The sequence below is a fragment of the Colius striatus genome, chromosome 5 (genome assembly GCF_028858725.1).
Source record: "Colius striatus isolate bColStr4 chromosome 5, bColStr4.1.hap1, whole genome shotgun sequence".
Taxonomy (NCBI): domain Eukaryota; kingdom Metazoa; phylum Chordata; class Aves; order Coliiformes; family Coliidae; genus Colius; species Colius striatus.
Window position 1 is genome coordinate 57,495,532 of NC_084763.1, and position 17,785 is coordinate 57,513,316.

Consider the following 17,785-nt stretch of genomic DNA (forward strand, 5'->3'; position numbering starts at 1 on the left):
GAGACAGAACATATGGCTTGTTCTAGTGAGTTACTGTGAAAACTATCAACCAGTAAATGAAAAGCACCTCCTGGATAACACATTTCTCTGAGAGAAATGGGCTGGCTTTTCATGTTGATTGCTTTCACTCCAGGAGGAGGAAATCAAAGAGAAAACACTGAAGATGTGGCACGACCCCACTTTCACGAATTAACACCTTTGAGGGTGTTTTTGGTGTGGAGCTGAATATTGATTTCACTTCTTATGTGAACAGCAACAGTGGCCAGAGGGTGACAAATGGACAAAGAATGTTCTGCCTGCAGAGATCAGCTGAGCAAGCTGCGAGATGGGAGAGTCTTTGGCATTGTTCTCTCCTCCTCTCATGTGAATCTGGTCTGGCTCCCCTGAAAACTGAGTGTGTTCTTCCTCTCTGATCACTCTTGATAGCCTAAATTTAAGGAGAAAAATGAGAACAACTGCAACAAAATGACATGTAATCTTCCTTCCAAACACACCCTGTCATTAGAGAGATGTCCAGTGTTCATTATCAAGCCCATAATCACAGATTGCTCAAGGGATCTGAAGCCTGCACAAGTCCTGTATCATTCTGCAGGGGCTCTAAGTGCAGTACAAAACATGAGCCATGCTCTAAGCTGTAGTGCTCTGGGTGAAACACAAAGATTGACACAAATATCTGCAGGTATCAGCACACCTCACCAGGCAACAGGAGCCTTCTTGTTTCTCTCCAACACAGAGCCACTGCAAAACTGATCCAGGTAAGAGGAAGCTTGCAGACCTTCTGTGTTGCTCAAATCAGCAGTGGTACCCAGCTGTTTCCACCCTGGACTAAGCAATGGCATGGATCCACAAAGGTCACTCCTCATGTGGTGTGTAGAAACAATGTGAAGGCACTAATAGGCTTGCACAGGCTCTGGCTTTGAGAAAGCATCACCTGCTCTGGAGCTCTGCTTGGTGCCCAGGCAGAGACAATCTCCAGCTCTCAGAAAGCAGGATCCAGTGCTTGATCTCCAGTCCTTCAGGAAGGCTGGCCAGCAACTCAAAACCAGTCTTGGCATCCTCTTTATGTCATCTGAACAAAGAAAAAAAGTGACATTTAGCATAGTAAACGAAACAGGGCCAGGTCACATTGTCCTGCTTTGATGACAAAAGGCAGGGCTTGGCCAAATCCACACTGTTAAACTCTCTTATCCCTTTAACGAGGCAACCACATCCAAACTGGCTAGTGAGAATGCTCCCTGCCCTGCACTGCCACCCAAACCAAGGCCAGCAATTACCAGGGTGAGCATTATTTGGCACAGAGACCAGTTTCAGGGAGTTTCAGATGCAACATGACCTGGCACAACGTGATTTGCTGGTGTAGGCGCAGCCAAATTCTGGACTAAACTCCTAAATAGGAGTCAGGTCACTCTCTGTGATGTTTTCAAGTGAGAGTTATCAAGAGAAGGAGTTAGCATCATGTGTTTCTCACAGGCACTGAGCTGCCCTGCTTCAGAATGAACAGCATTTCCTTGTGCCTCAGCTGGCTTGCTGATCCCAGGGGCAGCACTTTGCAAGTCCCTGCCCACCATACAATCCCATACCACCCAATCCCAGCCCCTTGAAGGGTGTTGCAGACATTGCACCCCTCTCCCTCTGCCCTGTGGCTTTGGATTCCCACATACTTTGCATTAATGTGTTCTCTGAGCATTGGGAAAAATCTGTGAGCAACTCCCTGTGAGGCTGGAAAGGGAGATGTTTGACATTACCACGGTGCTGAAGGTGAGCAACAGCTCAGAAAGAGACACATGTTGGTGCCACCACAAGGTCTGGGTGTGTGGGTTCCTGTTTTAATCAGTGGAGGTTCTCTTGGAGGTTCACTTCAGTGAAGCCTGGAGAGCAAATCAGTCAGTCAAGTGCTGCTGCTGACATACGGGGGAGCCCAACTGCCCTGTGGGCCCCATGGCTTTGGAAAGAGGGTGCCCACCTGATCTAGGTGGGACCTGCTTTAGCAGGAGGGTTGGACTAGATGATGTCTAAAGGTCCCTTCCAACCCCCACCATTCTGTGATCCTATGATAGGAACAACCTTTTCTTCCTTCCACAGGGGCTTTGGCCAACTTTCCCACTCGAGAAGAGAAAGCAAGGACTGAAGGAGACCTGGGGCCAACAAAGTGGAGGAGATCTGGCTGAGCACTGATGGTCTGTGATTGCTTTTTCCTTTCCAGCCCCCAAAGGAGGGTATTGAACACATGGACTCACACCTCAGTGAATCCACGAGCCTTTAAGACTGGGGGGGAAAAGGGATTTCAGAAACAAGCTTATTCTGTGATCACCCATTAGAGGGCATCTCTCCCCTTCAAAAAGAGTATCTGGAGGCCAGATCTCAGGCTCGTGTGACCATCAGCCCCATCCTGCTCATCTGCTGGGAGCTAAGCCTGATTCTCACAAGGACTCAGGATATTATGAAGTTTGTTCCCTGCCTCACTTCACCTCTGAGCCCTTACAAACGTCCTGGGCTTTGTCTGCTTGTTGCCTGCTGCTTGTGGTGGTTTGGATTGTTTGTTTTTTCTCCCTCCTGTTCTTTTCTAGGGCCCATTATCTAAACCACAGCAGAGATCAAGTTTAGCATGATCTCATCAGAGCTCTGCAGGAGCTCAGCAAGCCCTTTCCAAGGAAAGAAGCGTTTGCATCTCTCCTTGAGCCCAAAGGCTGACTGCAGGGCTTGGGGTGAGAAGGCAGGTTGCTGCTCTGGTGATCTGTTTGGTTTTTAGTTTGAGGGAGGGTTGATTATTGTGGGATTTTTTCATCCAGAAATGCTGATAGCTCAAAATGGAATCTTTCCATTGCACCTTCCCAGCAGAGGCTGCAGCCTCTGAGCAAAGCCAGAGCACCACTGCAATAGCAGGGGGTGAAAGAACAACTGCTGAGGCACTGAGGCTAACTTGAAAGACTACTTGGTGTATTTTTCTAGTGTATTTGGCAGTCTTCCTCCAGAAGACTGATCCCTTTCTCACTCTCACAATCTCTACTGTTGGATCAAATGTTTGTCTTATGCATAAAGTAACTTTCCTGCTGACAGAGGCAAAGGAAAACTGTAGCCAGGACTGCCTGCAAGAATGGGTGACAAGAATGAGAAGGTCACTAAACTGCTTTTCTATAGAATCATGGAATGGTGGGGTTGGAAGGGACCTGTAGAGATCATTTAATCCAACCCCCAGGGCTGCAGAAGCAGGGTCACCTAGATCAGGTCACATAGGAACATGTCCAGGTGGGTCCTGAAGACTTCCAAGGAAGGAGACTCTACAACCACCCTGGGCAGCCTATTCCACTGCTCTTTTGCATAAGAAATGCTCAAATGTACTCCATCTCTCCTTCCTGGCAAAGGAATTACAAAGGAGAATGTGACAGAATGCATGAAAGGCTCACAGAAAGTGAGCAGGATGCTGGTGGTTCCTCTTTCGTTTCCTACAAGGGTTAGAAGTACAAGCAGCAGCATAAAAACTAGTGAGTGGCAGGTTCAAAACAAGGATGAGCCTTTTAAAAGATGAACTGTGTTGAAGCTAGAGATAGTGTTTGAAGACATTCATGCCTCCAGCTCCTCACCCTGGCCTGCTGCCTGCAATTGTCATCTTTCAAACAGAACTTGGATAACGAAGAAGCTGAGAGAAAAACAGACTTCTCATCTCTGTTACCCCTGCTGGGAAATAACACAGAGACAGGGTTCCATCACAAGAGACAATGAACATGCAGATAAACACCTCCCATGGGGTTCTTTTCATTTAGGATTTTTCTGCCATGCAGAAAAAGGGACAAGAGGCCAGGCACTCTTTGTAGTCAGTGGAGTAATGATAAACGCGCTCTGGAGCTCACCCTGACACGTGTGTTTGAAAGAGGTGGGATGATCTTCCCTGTAGAGCTGAAAGCCATCACAGCCAAAAGAGAACCAGATAGATCTGGTGTCTCCCAGATGCCTCCTGCAGATGCAACTGCCATTGCACTGCCTGAAGAGAGAGCCTGGAAAGCTCTCTGAGACTAGAAATTTGACTTTAAGCTCACACAGGGAGAAGACAATCTCAAATGAATTCCAAACTGAAGAGTGTTTGTTGCAATGGGCACAAGCACAGATGTACCAGGTCCTAGGGAAGAGCATAGAATCACAGAATGGTGGGGTTGGAAGGGACCTTTAGAGATCATCCAGTCCAACCCCCCTGCACAAGCAGCTCCCACCTAGATCAGGTCACACAGGAACGTGTCCAGGTGGGTCTTGAAGCCCTCCAAGGAAGGAGCCTCCAGAACCCCTCTGGGCAGCCTGTGCCAGGGCTCCCTCACTCAAACACTGAAACAGTTTTTTCTTATGTTTAAGTGGAACTGTTTGTGTTCCAGTTTCATCCCATCACCCCTTGTCCTGTTGCTGGCTACTATAGCAAAGAGGGATGTCCCAACCTCCTGACACCCACCCTTTAGATATTTGTAAATGTCAATGAGCTCCCCCCTCAGTCTCCTCTTCTCCAGACTAAACAGCCCCAGTTCCTGCAGCCTTTCCTCCTATGAAAGATGCTCCAGTGCTCTGATCATCTTGGTGGCCCTGCACTGGCCTCTCTCCAGCACTTCCCTGTCCCTCTTGAGCTGAGGAGCCCAGAACTGGACACAGGACTCCAGATGAGGCCTCACCAGGGCAGAGCAAAGGGGGAGCAGAACCTCCCTTGACCTGCTGCCCACACTCTTCTTGATGCCCCCAGGCTGCCATTGGCTTCTTGGCCATGAGGGCACATTGCTGGCTCATATTTAGCTTATTATCAATCAGGACTCCCAGATCTCTCTGCAGAGCTGCTCTTCAGCAGGTCACCCCCAGCCTGTGCTGGTGCAGGGGGTTGTTCCTTCCCAGCTGCAGGACTCTGCCCTTGTCCTTGTTGAACCTCAGGAGGTTCCTCTGTGCCCAACTCTGCAGCTGGTTCAGATCCCACTGACTGGCAGCACAGCCTCTGGGGAATCAGCCAGTGCTCCCAGTTTAGTGCCAGCAGGGAACTTACTGAGGGTCCCTCTGTGCCCTCACCCAGGTGGTTGATGAAGATGTTGAACAAGATCTCATTGTTTACTTATGGGTAGTGTGTGTTCTCCTGATCAAACGTAAGAAGAAATACAAGGTCCACTGATTCAAAGACAACAGGCTGGCTATGAGCTCAGAAGAGCTCTCTTTCCCTTTGTCAGTGCAAGAAGCAGTGTCTTTGAAGTCAGAAGAAGGCAGAAACTATTGTCATGGTAAGCACATGTGGTGAGAGGCCAGACAGTGTTGGCTGGTTTGTTGTGTATTTGTACAGACAACATGACCTTATGGACATGGTTATAAACCCATTCCCTCAACCAAAAACCTACCTCTGTCTCCACAGCTCAGCCCTTGATCCATCTGGGGTTTCAGTGTTTCCATGTTGTGTACAGATTGCTGTCAGATTGTGTACAGATATGCCCCAGAAGCTTGGGCATAAGTAAGGACTTCTTATGCACTTTCAGCTTGACCTAGAGCACAAGGGAAGGACTGTGGCCTTATCACTCCTTGTGTCTAGTTGGCCATATGTTTAGAAGAGAAGGAAGGAGAAGTGAGTGCTCTGCTGCTGTATGCAAGAACAAACACTCCTACACTAACATCTAGGACAATGTCTGAGCCTTTTAGCTCACAAGAAACTTCTCCTTGTCTCAACACACCACATGGCTTAAGGGAAGAGGCTGAAGGAATCTGGGTTTCCTCAGTTTGGAGAAGGAAGGCTGGAGGAGGTACAGGGCTTCTGAAGGTCTCAGAAGTTGTTTGAGAGTGGAAGAGAACAACCTGCTCTCTGTCCATGGTCAGGAAGCCCTGGACATGAATTACCCCAAGAAAGGTCTCAGATTGATGATTAAGACAAATGTTTTAGCAGGAAGGGTAGCAATGCAATAAAAGATATTGCTTGGAACAGCAGTTGCCTCCACTGGGCACCTCTAAGGAAAGGGCAGGTGTCAGGCAAGGATGGCTCATCGTGTTATTCCTGCCTAAGGACAAAGACATGCACAGCATAACCTTTCAAGATCCTCTATGATCCCCCATGGCACTGTTTGAAGCCTTGTTCTCATAATTGGAGCTCATTGCACTCTTTTTAATCCTGCTCTCATCATTGGAGTTCATTATCTACTGAATTTGTTTCTCTGTTTCAACTATATTGATCTACTGAATCCTTCTTAACTGTGGCTTTAAAATCATTACCTCATTCCAGCTTTTATGCATTCACTGCAGGGCTGGTGGATTGGTTCTTCAATATGTTTGCTCCAGCAGATATTAGACTGAAAATAAGAGGAGGCAGCAGTTGCAATAAAGGCAGAAGAGTGCTGGGACCCAGAGTGTGCAAAATGAGCCATGGGCAAAGCCATTTAGATCTCCCTCTACACTCACATGCAGCTCCTGGACACTTTTAACAGCATTACCAAACTGAACTAACTGTTTCACCTTTCCTGAGCCACTTGTAGGCAGGTGTGGAACGTCAAGGCAAGAAAAAGCAGAGGGCTGTGTAAGAAACACAGCTTGCCTCCAGCATGGAAAGTGGCAAGGCTGAAAGGATCATCTACATGGATGACTACATGTATTTTCATTTCCTTGCTTCCTCCACCTTCAGTCTCTTCACTAACCCCAGCTCTGCAACAGCCTCTGTTACCAGGGGAATTCACCTTTGGTGTAAAATTGGTCTTATGACCTTGGCTTCTGTTTTCTCCTCTGTAGTGCAGAGTGTAAGGAACAAGAAAGTTTTCCTTGGACTGATTTCCTTCACCTCATTAAAACGAATCTTCTGTCGAGTTCTGTAACGTTCTCATTCAGGAGATGTAAAATAATCTGTCCACAGCTGAGATCTAGTTGTAAGCCAGCCCAGGAAATCCTAAAGCAGGAGGCTTAATAATCCTTCCAGAATCCACAGTAGCATTAAATATGATTATGATTAATATTCTTGCTATCCATCTAAACACCCACTTTGGGATTTGTCGTGGTTTTGGCTCTTTTCCAGAGCAGAATCACAGAACTGAGGGAAACCCTCCAGGGGGTGAGTTATTCCCTTCTTCCTAGCGACATGATTTCTGACAGATGTTTGTCAAACCTCCCCTGACAGATATTTGGTAAGGGAGTTTCCTCACCTATACACATACAATTCTTTCCAGTGCCTCATTTTTCACTCCATTAGAGATGGGAGGCTGCTGAAAGCCTAATCTTAATCTCTTTACTCCACTCCCTGTTTTATTCTCCATGGGTCTTGGGGAACAGATTCTTTCTTTCTACTTCAAACAGCCTCTCAGATTTATGAAGACTAACATCTTTCCCCCATGGGTGGTCTCTTTCTCAGCCTAAGCCAGCTCCAAATCCCCACCTCAGCCCATTGATGTACTGCTTGCCTTTTAGAGTTAGGATTAACAAATTAACCCTTTCTGTATCAGAGATCTGCCTTGACATCAGAATTGTGACACAACATCATGCAGGCACACTCAAACTGATGTCAGTCCACCTAGATCAGGCCCTGTTGTTGATGGAACAGTGGAAGAAAGCAAAACCCATCTAAACAGGTGGAAACATGTCCCACAAACCCAGGGCTGCATAGCTGTGGCAGGCTTTGTGGTAGCTGTTTTGAAGCTCAGGTGTGGTTACACCAGCTTTGGTCACAACAAGACAGCTGAATGGGCATAGCAGTGGCTTATTCAAACTGTTATTCAAATGGAGAAGGGGTTGAGGTTTCTTCATGACATTTGAGGTGCTAGAGAGAACTGAGGCATCCACACAGGGCTGGAAAATGTGATGGAGGACCTTTCAGCAGCTAGAAGACAGACTTGTGAGGGTTTCAGCTGACATTTGAGGTGGTACCAAGTGCTTATACCTGAGCAACTGAATTTCATTCCAGATGTTGATAGTTTGGCTCATCCCACCCAAAAGAACAGAACTAAGATGGGGGAAGTGGATTTTGCCTTGAAAATGCCTGGTTCTCTTCAGTGGTACAAAAGCAGCCTGGGGAACAGCTCAGATGTAACCATCTGAAGCTGAGTGGGATGAATTCCACCCAGATACTTCTAGAAGCCTGGCTCATGGTATAGAGAGACCCACATCATCTTCCTATAAACTAACTGAGGTGGCAGGAGCCACCTTGCTCCCGTAACACTGCATGGGCACATTCACCCAGATTTCTCACTTGTTCAGGGAGCCAAATTAGTTTACACATTGCTCTGCTGGGTTGCTAATTGATACTCACCACTCCTCATTATCTTTCTCCACGAATGGCCTGCACTGTGAGTCAAACCAAGAGTCCTGGGCAGTTGAGGAGCCCTTCAAAACCCATTGAACGCTGTGTGGTTTGCAAGCCCCTGCAGATTAAAACTGCCACAGGTGCTCTGTGGTTTCACTCACCTTGGAGCAGCCCCTTCCTTTCCCCATGTCCTCAGTTGGTGCAGTGGCACCAGATAAGAAGGTCATGAGAACAACTGAGCAGCTATTTTAGTTCTTCCTCACCCAGAGTCTCAGGTCGTGCTGCAGCTCACAGCAGGTTCATTACTGATGCTGCTCTCCCGGTTCATTCCTCTTGCCCTGCCATAAAGTGCTCTAATCCTGGAGGCAATGTTTCTTCCCTCATGCCCTGCAAAGTAATTAAAGGGAACAAGTTTAGTGATGTGTCTGCTCCAGCTGCCTGGCTTGATTAACCCTTTCAGTGCCACTTTTTTGGGGGGAAGAAGAGAGAGAATTTGAGCGCCCACAAGTCAGTTTTGACTGTTGATATCAGACAAAGCACTAGACTTAGTGCAACAGCAACATGTAACTGCATAAAGTGGTACCAAGCAGAAAATTTGAGCCACTGGCCTGTTAGCATGTGTGCTGCTCAACCTCATATCACTAACAGTTATCAATACATTGTATTGTGTGAGAGATCAATGCTGATGAAAGTACCACTGTGTATCCTGTGCCTCAGAGGACGTAAGGACATGTCTTGCTGTAGTGGGCAGTGATGCTAGGCTCGTTAATCACAATCACTTTGAGTGAGTCATACTCTTTCTACCATCCCTTCAATACCCCATCAACAGGCAACAGGAGTGAACAGTCTTCAGAACAGCACAACCAGATGCATCTGTCCCACAGAGACCCCAACACACAGCTGGACCCTGATAGACTGCTGAAAGTTAACTCTTGCACTGAGTGTCAGTGTGACTGGAGCTAAGCTTTCACCTGAAAAGTGAGAGAGTTGACCTCTTCCAAGGCCAGATGGAAATTCAACTTGGCTTTAAAATAAACCCAAAGAGAGTCACAATAAACATTCTTGCTGGAGCTATGTCCTGTGAAGTTGAAAAATGTAATTAGTCACAGCTGGTCTCTAATAATTTCATGCCCCAGGGCTTTGGGAGCCTTTATATAGGGAATTAAAAAGAGCTTAGGCCAAATTAGTACTGGTTAAAAGGTGGGTTGCTTCTAGGAAAAACAAAAATTGCCATGCAAGTTCGTGTCTGCAAAGAGCTGTTCAAAAGTAAGAGGGAATACATTGATTTCTGCCCAAAGTGCCTCCAGCGTTTGCTAAACACATTCCCTGCAGCCCTCCTGGCAACTGTCTTGTTCCCTTGGTCCTGCCCCCCTGCCAACCAGGAATGTGAACCCAATGGAAACACTGAGAACAGGGGCAGAATGGTGCTGGTTCACTGGCTCAGGCAATGGGAGCATTGACCTGAGTCTCGGGGTCTTGTCCCTTCTTGCGTGACATTTATGTCTCCCTTGTTAAACACCCACTGCCAATCTCACCTTTGGTAATACCATCACCCACTTGACCCTGTCTTGGACTTAACACAGGGAAACAAATGCACAGAGAAAACACCACCAGTGAGCTCTTGGTGCTGCTTCAAGCTGAGATGTTGGGGGTTTTTAGAGGGCAATGCCAGAGAAGGTTACACTTTTAAACGCCGGTCCCAGGGAAGAGGAATGAAGTGTGAAGGTGTGCGTGGTGGGGTGGTGAAGCAACCTGCTCAAGGCCATCTCAGAAACAAGTGTCACCTCAGCTAGCTTTTGCTGGTGGAAATGCAGCATCCACAGATGTGTTTCACAGCCCACTAGCTCAGGAATTTGCTTACCTTCCCTATTATTCTTAGAGATGGTTGAGTCGGGCTGGTCTGGAACAGCCTTCACCACTACAGACAGCGTGACCTTCGTCAAAGTCCCCATCCCTGGAGGGATCCCAAAGCCATGGAGCTGTGGGGCTGAGGGCCATGGGTGGCTGTGGGAGCAGTCAGACTCAATGATCTTAAAAGATCTTTCCCAACCTCAACAATTGTCTGAATCTATGTTTCAAGGTCAGGTTGGACAGGGCTTTACGGTGGTCTAGTGAAAGTGTCCCTTCCCACAGCACAGCGGTTGGGACCAGATGATCTTTGAGACCCTTTCATACCCAAACCATCCTCTGATTCTGTGGTTCTACAAAAAGTGGAGAGAAAGTCCTCTGAAACCATGCTCCCTGCACTTTCATGATGAAAGAAAGAAGGTTAAGCTACACTTATTCAGCACTCAACCTATGGCAGGCACCGAGACTCCCAAAGGCTCACCCCAGGCTGCCTTGTGAAGCTGGGTCCCACAGCCAGTTGAGCACAGCAGTGGCTGGTAAGGATATAGTGTGCTCAGTAAAAATGGAGGAGTGAGGTGAGGGTTGCAAATGCTTCCTGCAGAGGCTGACTTCCAAAGGGCTGTGTTCAGCCAAACCTGTGTGAATTCTCTTTTAGAAAGAGAAAGGACTCCAGGGGTTTTTTTTCCCCTCTCTTCCCTTGGGCACAGCAAAACATTTTCCCTTACCCTATTTGTGGAAACTGCTGGATCATGTTGGATCCTTCTATTTAAATAAAGAAGCTAAAGCCCTTTGTGGGATCTTCCTGCACTGTCAGGTCAGCACCAACATGAAGAGGCTGAGATTAGTTGTTTACAGTTGAAGGGTGAGGAAGCTTTGTCTCTGTTGGTACTGCTCATGTGCAGGCAAAGATGTAATGAAAGAGGAGCAGGGGTTGCCATGGCACCCATACATCTGTGCTCCAGCCACCACCCTGCACATCCTGTTTCCCCTGATGGCAGCCCTCTGTTTTCCTTCATCCAGCCAACAACAGCTTCCCTCACTTCCAATTACTCAACCCTTCCCTGTCCCAGTCTGTCACCTAGAGAAAGCCAACCAAAAGAAAGGCTCCCTTGAACCTGCCCCAGCTTCACAGCATTTACCTTTTCCTTGCAGGAGTTGTCACCACAAACTTGTACATTTTTTCCCTACGGTTTCTTTGTCTTTCTGTGTCAATGGCCACGTGGCAGACAGGGGCACTGCTCCTTACCAGCCATCACAAGCATCTTTCCTGGGCTGGATTAGAAGGGTTGTGGGCAGTAGGTTGAGAGAGGTTCTCCTTCCCTTCTCCTCTGCCCTCGTGAGACCACACCTGGAATATTGTGTCCAGTTCTGGGCTCCTCAGTGAACAAAACCGTGAAATACTGAAAATTCTCCTCCAACAGAAGGAAAAAACACTTACTGTGAGGTAGGCAAACAATGGAAATGGTTTCCTAGCAAAGTTATAGAGTACCCATCTGTGGAGAAGCTCTAAACCCAGCTGGACCTGACCCTGGGCACGCTGCTGTAGACGACCCTGCTCTGAGCAGGATTGTTGGGCTAGATGGCCAAGAAACTCAAGACCAAAGCCTGTCAGCCCATCAGGTGTCTGAAACATTACAAGTGCACTATCAGCTCCTGTTTTTTCCTCATGGGCCAAGGGTGTTATGGTTAAGGTTTGCAAGGTTAGGACTTTGTGCAGAATCTGCTCAGGCAGCTTGTCCTAAAAGTACCTGCTCTTCTCTTCTCTCTCCCCTTCCAAGTGATTGTGGGTACAGCAGCTCTAAATGAAAGAAGATTTAGAAGGTAACATCAGCTTTGCTGCCCTGCTCCTGTCTAGAGTTTGAACATGATACTTTGGCTTAGTGGACTGTGGAGACGAGTCCAATAGCAAACAAAGAAGACCTTGAGAACAAACAGTGGCACAGTTATGCTTCAGCTAAATCCAGCACGAATTCCCTCAAAGGTGATGTCCTGATTTGCAAATTACTGTCCTGGGATAGAGACCCTGTGTCCCATATGCAGTTAAAACACAAACAACTCTCTTGGGATCAGGTGGCAGCTTATGAAAAGCAGCAAACCACATGATGTCCTTTTCTTTCCCTGGCATTCACAGTTTGGGTTGAACCCCTCTGATTTTGGTTTGTACTAGAAACCTTTGCCTTTCCAAAAAAAGAGGCTGCCCCAATGTCTGAGCTCTTTATTTTTAGTTTGGGGTTTTTATTTTTCCCCTTCCTATAAACTGGAAGGAACCTTGTCTGGTGTTTGGGTGGTCAAATCTGGTTTGTGCACCTTGGGAGCAACCAAGGATTGTTATATATGTTTTTCATCTCTCTTTCATAATAGCTGAAATCTCCCAAGAACTCCCCTAGTGCTGTCTGGAATTTAATTGTGGGGTTAACATGGAACATTCTTCCTGGAAAGAAAAAAAAAAGAGATGATGAGGTGGAGGAGTAAAGATGGTTAACCAGAAAAGCAAACAAAAGTCAGCCATAGACATTTATTAGCATCTAAAATAGACTCTTGTCGAGTAATATGTGTGTGTGAGAGAGCATGTGGGTGTGGGGAGGAGGGGGTTTTTCACAACTGAGTGTTTGAGGGAGGGAATAACAGCCATCTAGTTTGAGCAAACAAGACCAGGATGTACCCTGTAATTTTCATAATGAGAAGGAGAACTTGGGATCTGAGGTGAAGTCCTTGGGACAGTCTTCCAGGAAACAGAGTGGCTGCTTTAAAGCATGGCTAAGGCAGCCTCTATCTAGTAGAAAGAAATTCAGCTTACACTGTGTGAAAAAAACCCCTTGTTCTGCTTTCCCCACAAGCATTGACAGTAATGGTCATTGTTACATCTCTCACCCATGTCTATTTATTTCCCTGTATAAACTCTTGGTGAGACAGTGGATGCTAAAATCCACGTCCACAAAAACAAACACCAACAGCCCCTGGGAAGCTGCATGAAAACAGAACGTGTAAGTAACCTTGCACTGAAAACCAGAATGCTGCAAAGCTTTCAGCCAAGCAGGAGCTTTGATAACCTGCACTGGTGCACGTGCTTGGTCTGAGAACCAGATCTCAGAGCTTGTTTTGACTCACTTGGGCTGCTGTTGTGGAAGAGGAGGTGAAGTTATAGTGAATTTTGCTGCAGTTTCGATTCAACCTCTGTCTTTGATGAAGGTAAGAAGGAACTTATCTGCTCTGGAAGAAAGACTAAGTGCTGAAGTGCTGAGATGAAGATGGGAGATGAAGTAAGATAAAATGTCTCCTTACCCCTAGGAAGGCTACCCAAGTGGTCAGGGAAAAGGGAATTTTAACACATGTATTCAGAGGGGGTTTGAGAGTGCACATCTCCATCCTAACGCCGTAACACTCGTGTGCAATGCCCCTTTCCCCCGGTTATTGTACAGAGCCCTGAAACTGAACCGTGTCTTATGAAGACAGACCCATACTTGTGATTTCTGAGAGATGGCACTGATGACACAGATTTGGGATGGCTCTTCTTTAGCCCTGCTTGAATCATATTGAAAGAGATCTGATTCTGAACAAGTTGGAACTCTTCATCACCAAATGTGATTGAAGGCTCTAAAATCCAGCTTCCCCCCCCAAAAATCACACACTCCCTTGGAAATGTCTTCCCCCCATTGCCCCAAATCTCTCCAGAAAGCCAGGCCTGGCTTTGATCTTTCTCCAAGCATTGAACATCTTGCACTTTTAAAACCACATCCATGCCACACATCTCAGTGCTTTCATTCCCCTACAGATCTGTCACAGATGGGGAACGTTCTGTCTGTCTCCGGCTCCATTTATTGTTAACACACTTCTGCACTCATTTGTTCCTTCAGAGCCAAAGGATCAAAGAGGGAAGAACCAGTCTCCACAGACTTCACCATACCAAGGGATAAATGTGTTTACTTTTTCATCTTCCAGCATCTCAGTATTGAAAGTCAGCCTTAACTTTTGCCCAGCGAGGTTGGTGTTTTATTGTGCTCCTCTCATTAACGAGAACGCTGCTGCTTTCCAAAGCCAGCCTGAGAAAAAAACACCAAACCAAGCAATGCCTCACTTCCTCTCTCAGTCCATCCCTTTCTTCCAGCTTCTTTGCTCCCTTCCTTCCAGCCCTTTCCCTTCTCTTTGTTCTCTCCCCGTTACCCTTTGTGTGCGAGTCAAACGCGTCCATCGCCGACTGTAAACTCACGAGTGGATACGTCTGGAAGACTGAGAACTGAGCAGTGCACCTTTGTTATTTGGCACAAGTCTACAAGGTATTAACACATAGTGAGCTGCCAGGAAAAGTGGAAGGTGGGAAGTGGCCCTTTGGTTGACAAAACCTAGCCTAATTTTTGTATTTGCTTTGCCAGCTCCTGAGTAGCTTCATCCTGGCCCAAGAGGATTTCACTGAGTTTGGGATTAATCATCCTCCTGTTTCTTTCTTAAAGCTCCCAATATGCTGCTTCCTCTTTCTCACCTTCATCTTGCTTTGATGGCAGCTCCTCAGGAGCGATAAATTCAAGAGTCTGTGTATCACTGAAGTGTCCACCAGCACTCACAGCAGAGCTTCTGCCCCCAGAGAAGGAGAACACGAGCCCTGTGGCATTCAGATCCACAATTATCCCATGCAATAATGGCTACTAAAGATCCTTCAGACTCTTCTCATCAGGAAGCACCTCTATTTTTTTCCTCCCTCCAGTGTATAACTTGCAAGGCCTTTACACTCCACACCTTTCTGAAACGCTCCTCAGTGCTGTACAGACGTGATGGGACAGGCAAATGCTGGGGATCTCTTCAGGGCACAATTGCTCAATGGCTGCACAGACACTAAAGCCATCTTTGCCTCCCATATTTATCCAAATTCCAGTGATTCTTTTCCACTTTTTATGCAGAAATAGAGCCACAGAAGTGTCGTTTCTTCTCTTTGCCGCTGCACATCCACGTTTTCATTTGCATTTTCACACCTTGCAGCCTCGTTTAATTCGATGTCCCTTTTTCTTTTGGCACAGGCAATTCCCAGCTGTCCTTTCTCACTGATGATCAGTTTGGATTGCTGTTGGCTGTTGTTACTCTTTACCTCTTCTGTCTCCTTCCCACGAATCCTTTGTCCTCATGGATACTCTTGGCACTTCTCACTTTGTGAGTTTCATTCATGCTTGTGTGCGTGTCTCTGCCAGAGCATGAATGAGGATGTTAACTGACATTGATCCATGTGGATATTCCACTAAACCGCTTTCCTGCAATGCCATGTAGCATTAGGCATGATTCATTGCCCCTTGTTCTCTGTTTTCAGCGTTGCAGTGAATGATGGGGCCATGCAGCTCCTCACAGAGAGGCTGATTCTAATTTATGTGGCAAGAAGAACTTTGGGAGACATTGTCTCACACGCTTTGGTACAGACCAGACATTTTATATCTACTGTAATCATTTTAATCTTGTCATTCTATTATAACAACCACCAAAAAAATTGAGCCCACGTGTGTCTGAACTTGATCCATCCTTTTATACTCATGCAAAGTCAATGAAAAGCACAACTATCTCAGAACAGTAGCTCTCCCCAACCTCTTGTGGCAAAGAATAAGAGGTTGAGACTTGTATCAACACGGTGGGTCAAGGCTGCCTTATAGCCATCAAGGCAGGGGTGTATGGGGAAAGGAGGTTGCTTCTCCACCATATGATAAAACAGTGAGTCTGCACTTGCCTAAGATAAACCTCCCAAGTAAATCCCTTTCTAAACTCTGCCTTAATAAACACAATCCTCAAAACCTACCTGGACACGCTCCTGTGCCCCCTGATCTAGGTGAGACCTGCTTTGGCAGGGGGGGTTGGGCTGGATGATCTCTAAAGGTCCTTTCCAACCTCCACCATTCTATGATCATGTTTTCAAACTAAGGCTAAATTCAGTCCAAGTGCATTTTTGTGAGCAGGGAGAATGAAAAAGGAGGGGTCAGAAAGCAAGGGTTGTGTTAAGACAGGCAAAACATCACCAGCTTTCTTATCAAGCCAGCATGTCCAGATCTCTTTAGGTTTTGAAAAGGGAAGTTATTTCTTGCTTATTCTTCCTTGTGCCTTTTCTTCTCAGTGCCCAGCTGCCTGCTCCTTGCCTCAGTGCCTGCATCTGGCCAGGCACCTGCTGCTTTTATGAAGGTGCCTCTTATTAGATCCCGTGCTTCAGTGCCAACAGCAAAATCTCTGCAGTTCTCCTGCAGCAGCTCCCTTTCTTGTTTTTTAAAGTTCTTTATAAAACCTTGGGAGTTTGAGCAAAAGCCTAAAAACCTCTCCTACCAGCTCAGTCTACAAGGTTTCCCTTATTGGAACCAAAGGCAACATTTACCCTCAAAATTAAATGTCATTCAGCAAAGAGGTTCCAGGAAAAGTGTCACCTCCACGTCCCTCGTGTGTCACTGCTGCTTCCCTGAGCAGTGATGGGGTGATCAGCCAGGTGCTGTTCCTCTGCCCTTCATTTCATCACATCCTTTGCCAACTGAACTTCAAGGGGATATAGTCTTTAAGAAAGAAGATCCGATAAGAACCAAGAAGTGTGAATAAAAAGCTTCGTTTTCTGATCCTGGGCCAGTGGAAAAGAAGCCTGTTAATTCATGAATGAATCAGATTTGGGCTGGAAACCATTTGCAAGGAATGTCTTCTTGGTCTCTTGCTTCTACTCAAAGTCACCTATTGATGTTACATCAAGGCCACCCCTGTTATGCTGACCCAAAGATTAATCCAGGCCCTCAGCACAAATGACTCACAAGGTTTCATCAGGGCAAAAGGTCTGCTTAAAACCTCCAGACAATTCCTCTGGAGAGCTGAGAGTGCCTTTGGATTCGATAGACATCTGTGTCTGGATACAAATTACATTCTTAGCTCTATTTCTCCTCCAACTGCTTTTAAACCTCCAGAAAAGCATAACTTTAGTAAAGAAGGCTTCATTCCCTAACAGCCAAGAGGAAGATTTATAAGCCAGATGGTGATACTTAAAACAAGTGATGCAAGTTAATTTTTCCTCTCTTTCCATGTCGAAACACCAGCATCCCTTCCTCCTCCTATCTCCATCTCAAGGCAAGCGAGTACTCTGCCCTCACTGAATCCTTCTGCACTAGTGAAACACCCTGTCCTAGAGTGCTACACACATTGCAAGGTACATCTTCTGTCATTAGCAAGCAGAAGCTTGTGTTCATAGAAACAACGAATGGAATGGAGAGAAGAGTTCTCCCTGATGTCCCCTCTGATAGGAGTTTCTGGCTTTCATTAGGAAAAAAAAGAAGAATGCAAAAATGCAGGGGAAAGAGAAGAAAAAGGGGTTTAAATCCTGGCTGTTGGCAACCAAGAGTTTGCAGTTTTCAGTTCCCAGCCAATGGATCTTGGCAACTGGGATCCAAAACCATTCGTGGCTTCGAACTAAATAAAGAACAAATAAACCACTCAAAAATAAAGTGCTTTGTCTCAAAATGCACCTTTTTCTCTTCAAAAAGTGGTTTAGGAGAAAAATGTCTCCTTATGCAAACCACAAAGTGCTTCATTTGAGAGAGCAGTGGAAGCTTCACTTCTGACTGCCACGCTCGGCTTTCAGGACACATCTGAGCCCAGTGAGCTGTGCTTAGGGACAGGTTTTAACACTGTGCTTTGTTGTGCGTTGCAAAAACCAGGTTGTGGCTCATCATGAGGGAAACTGAGTGAAATTCTGAGCCTTGGGTAATACAATGAGTCCAACTG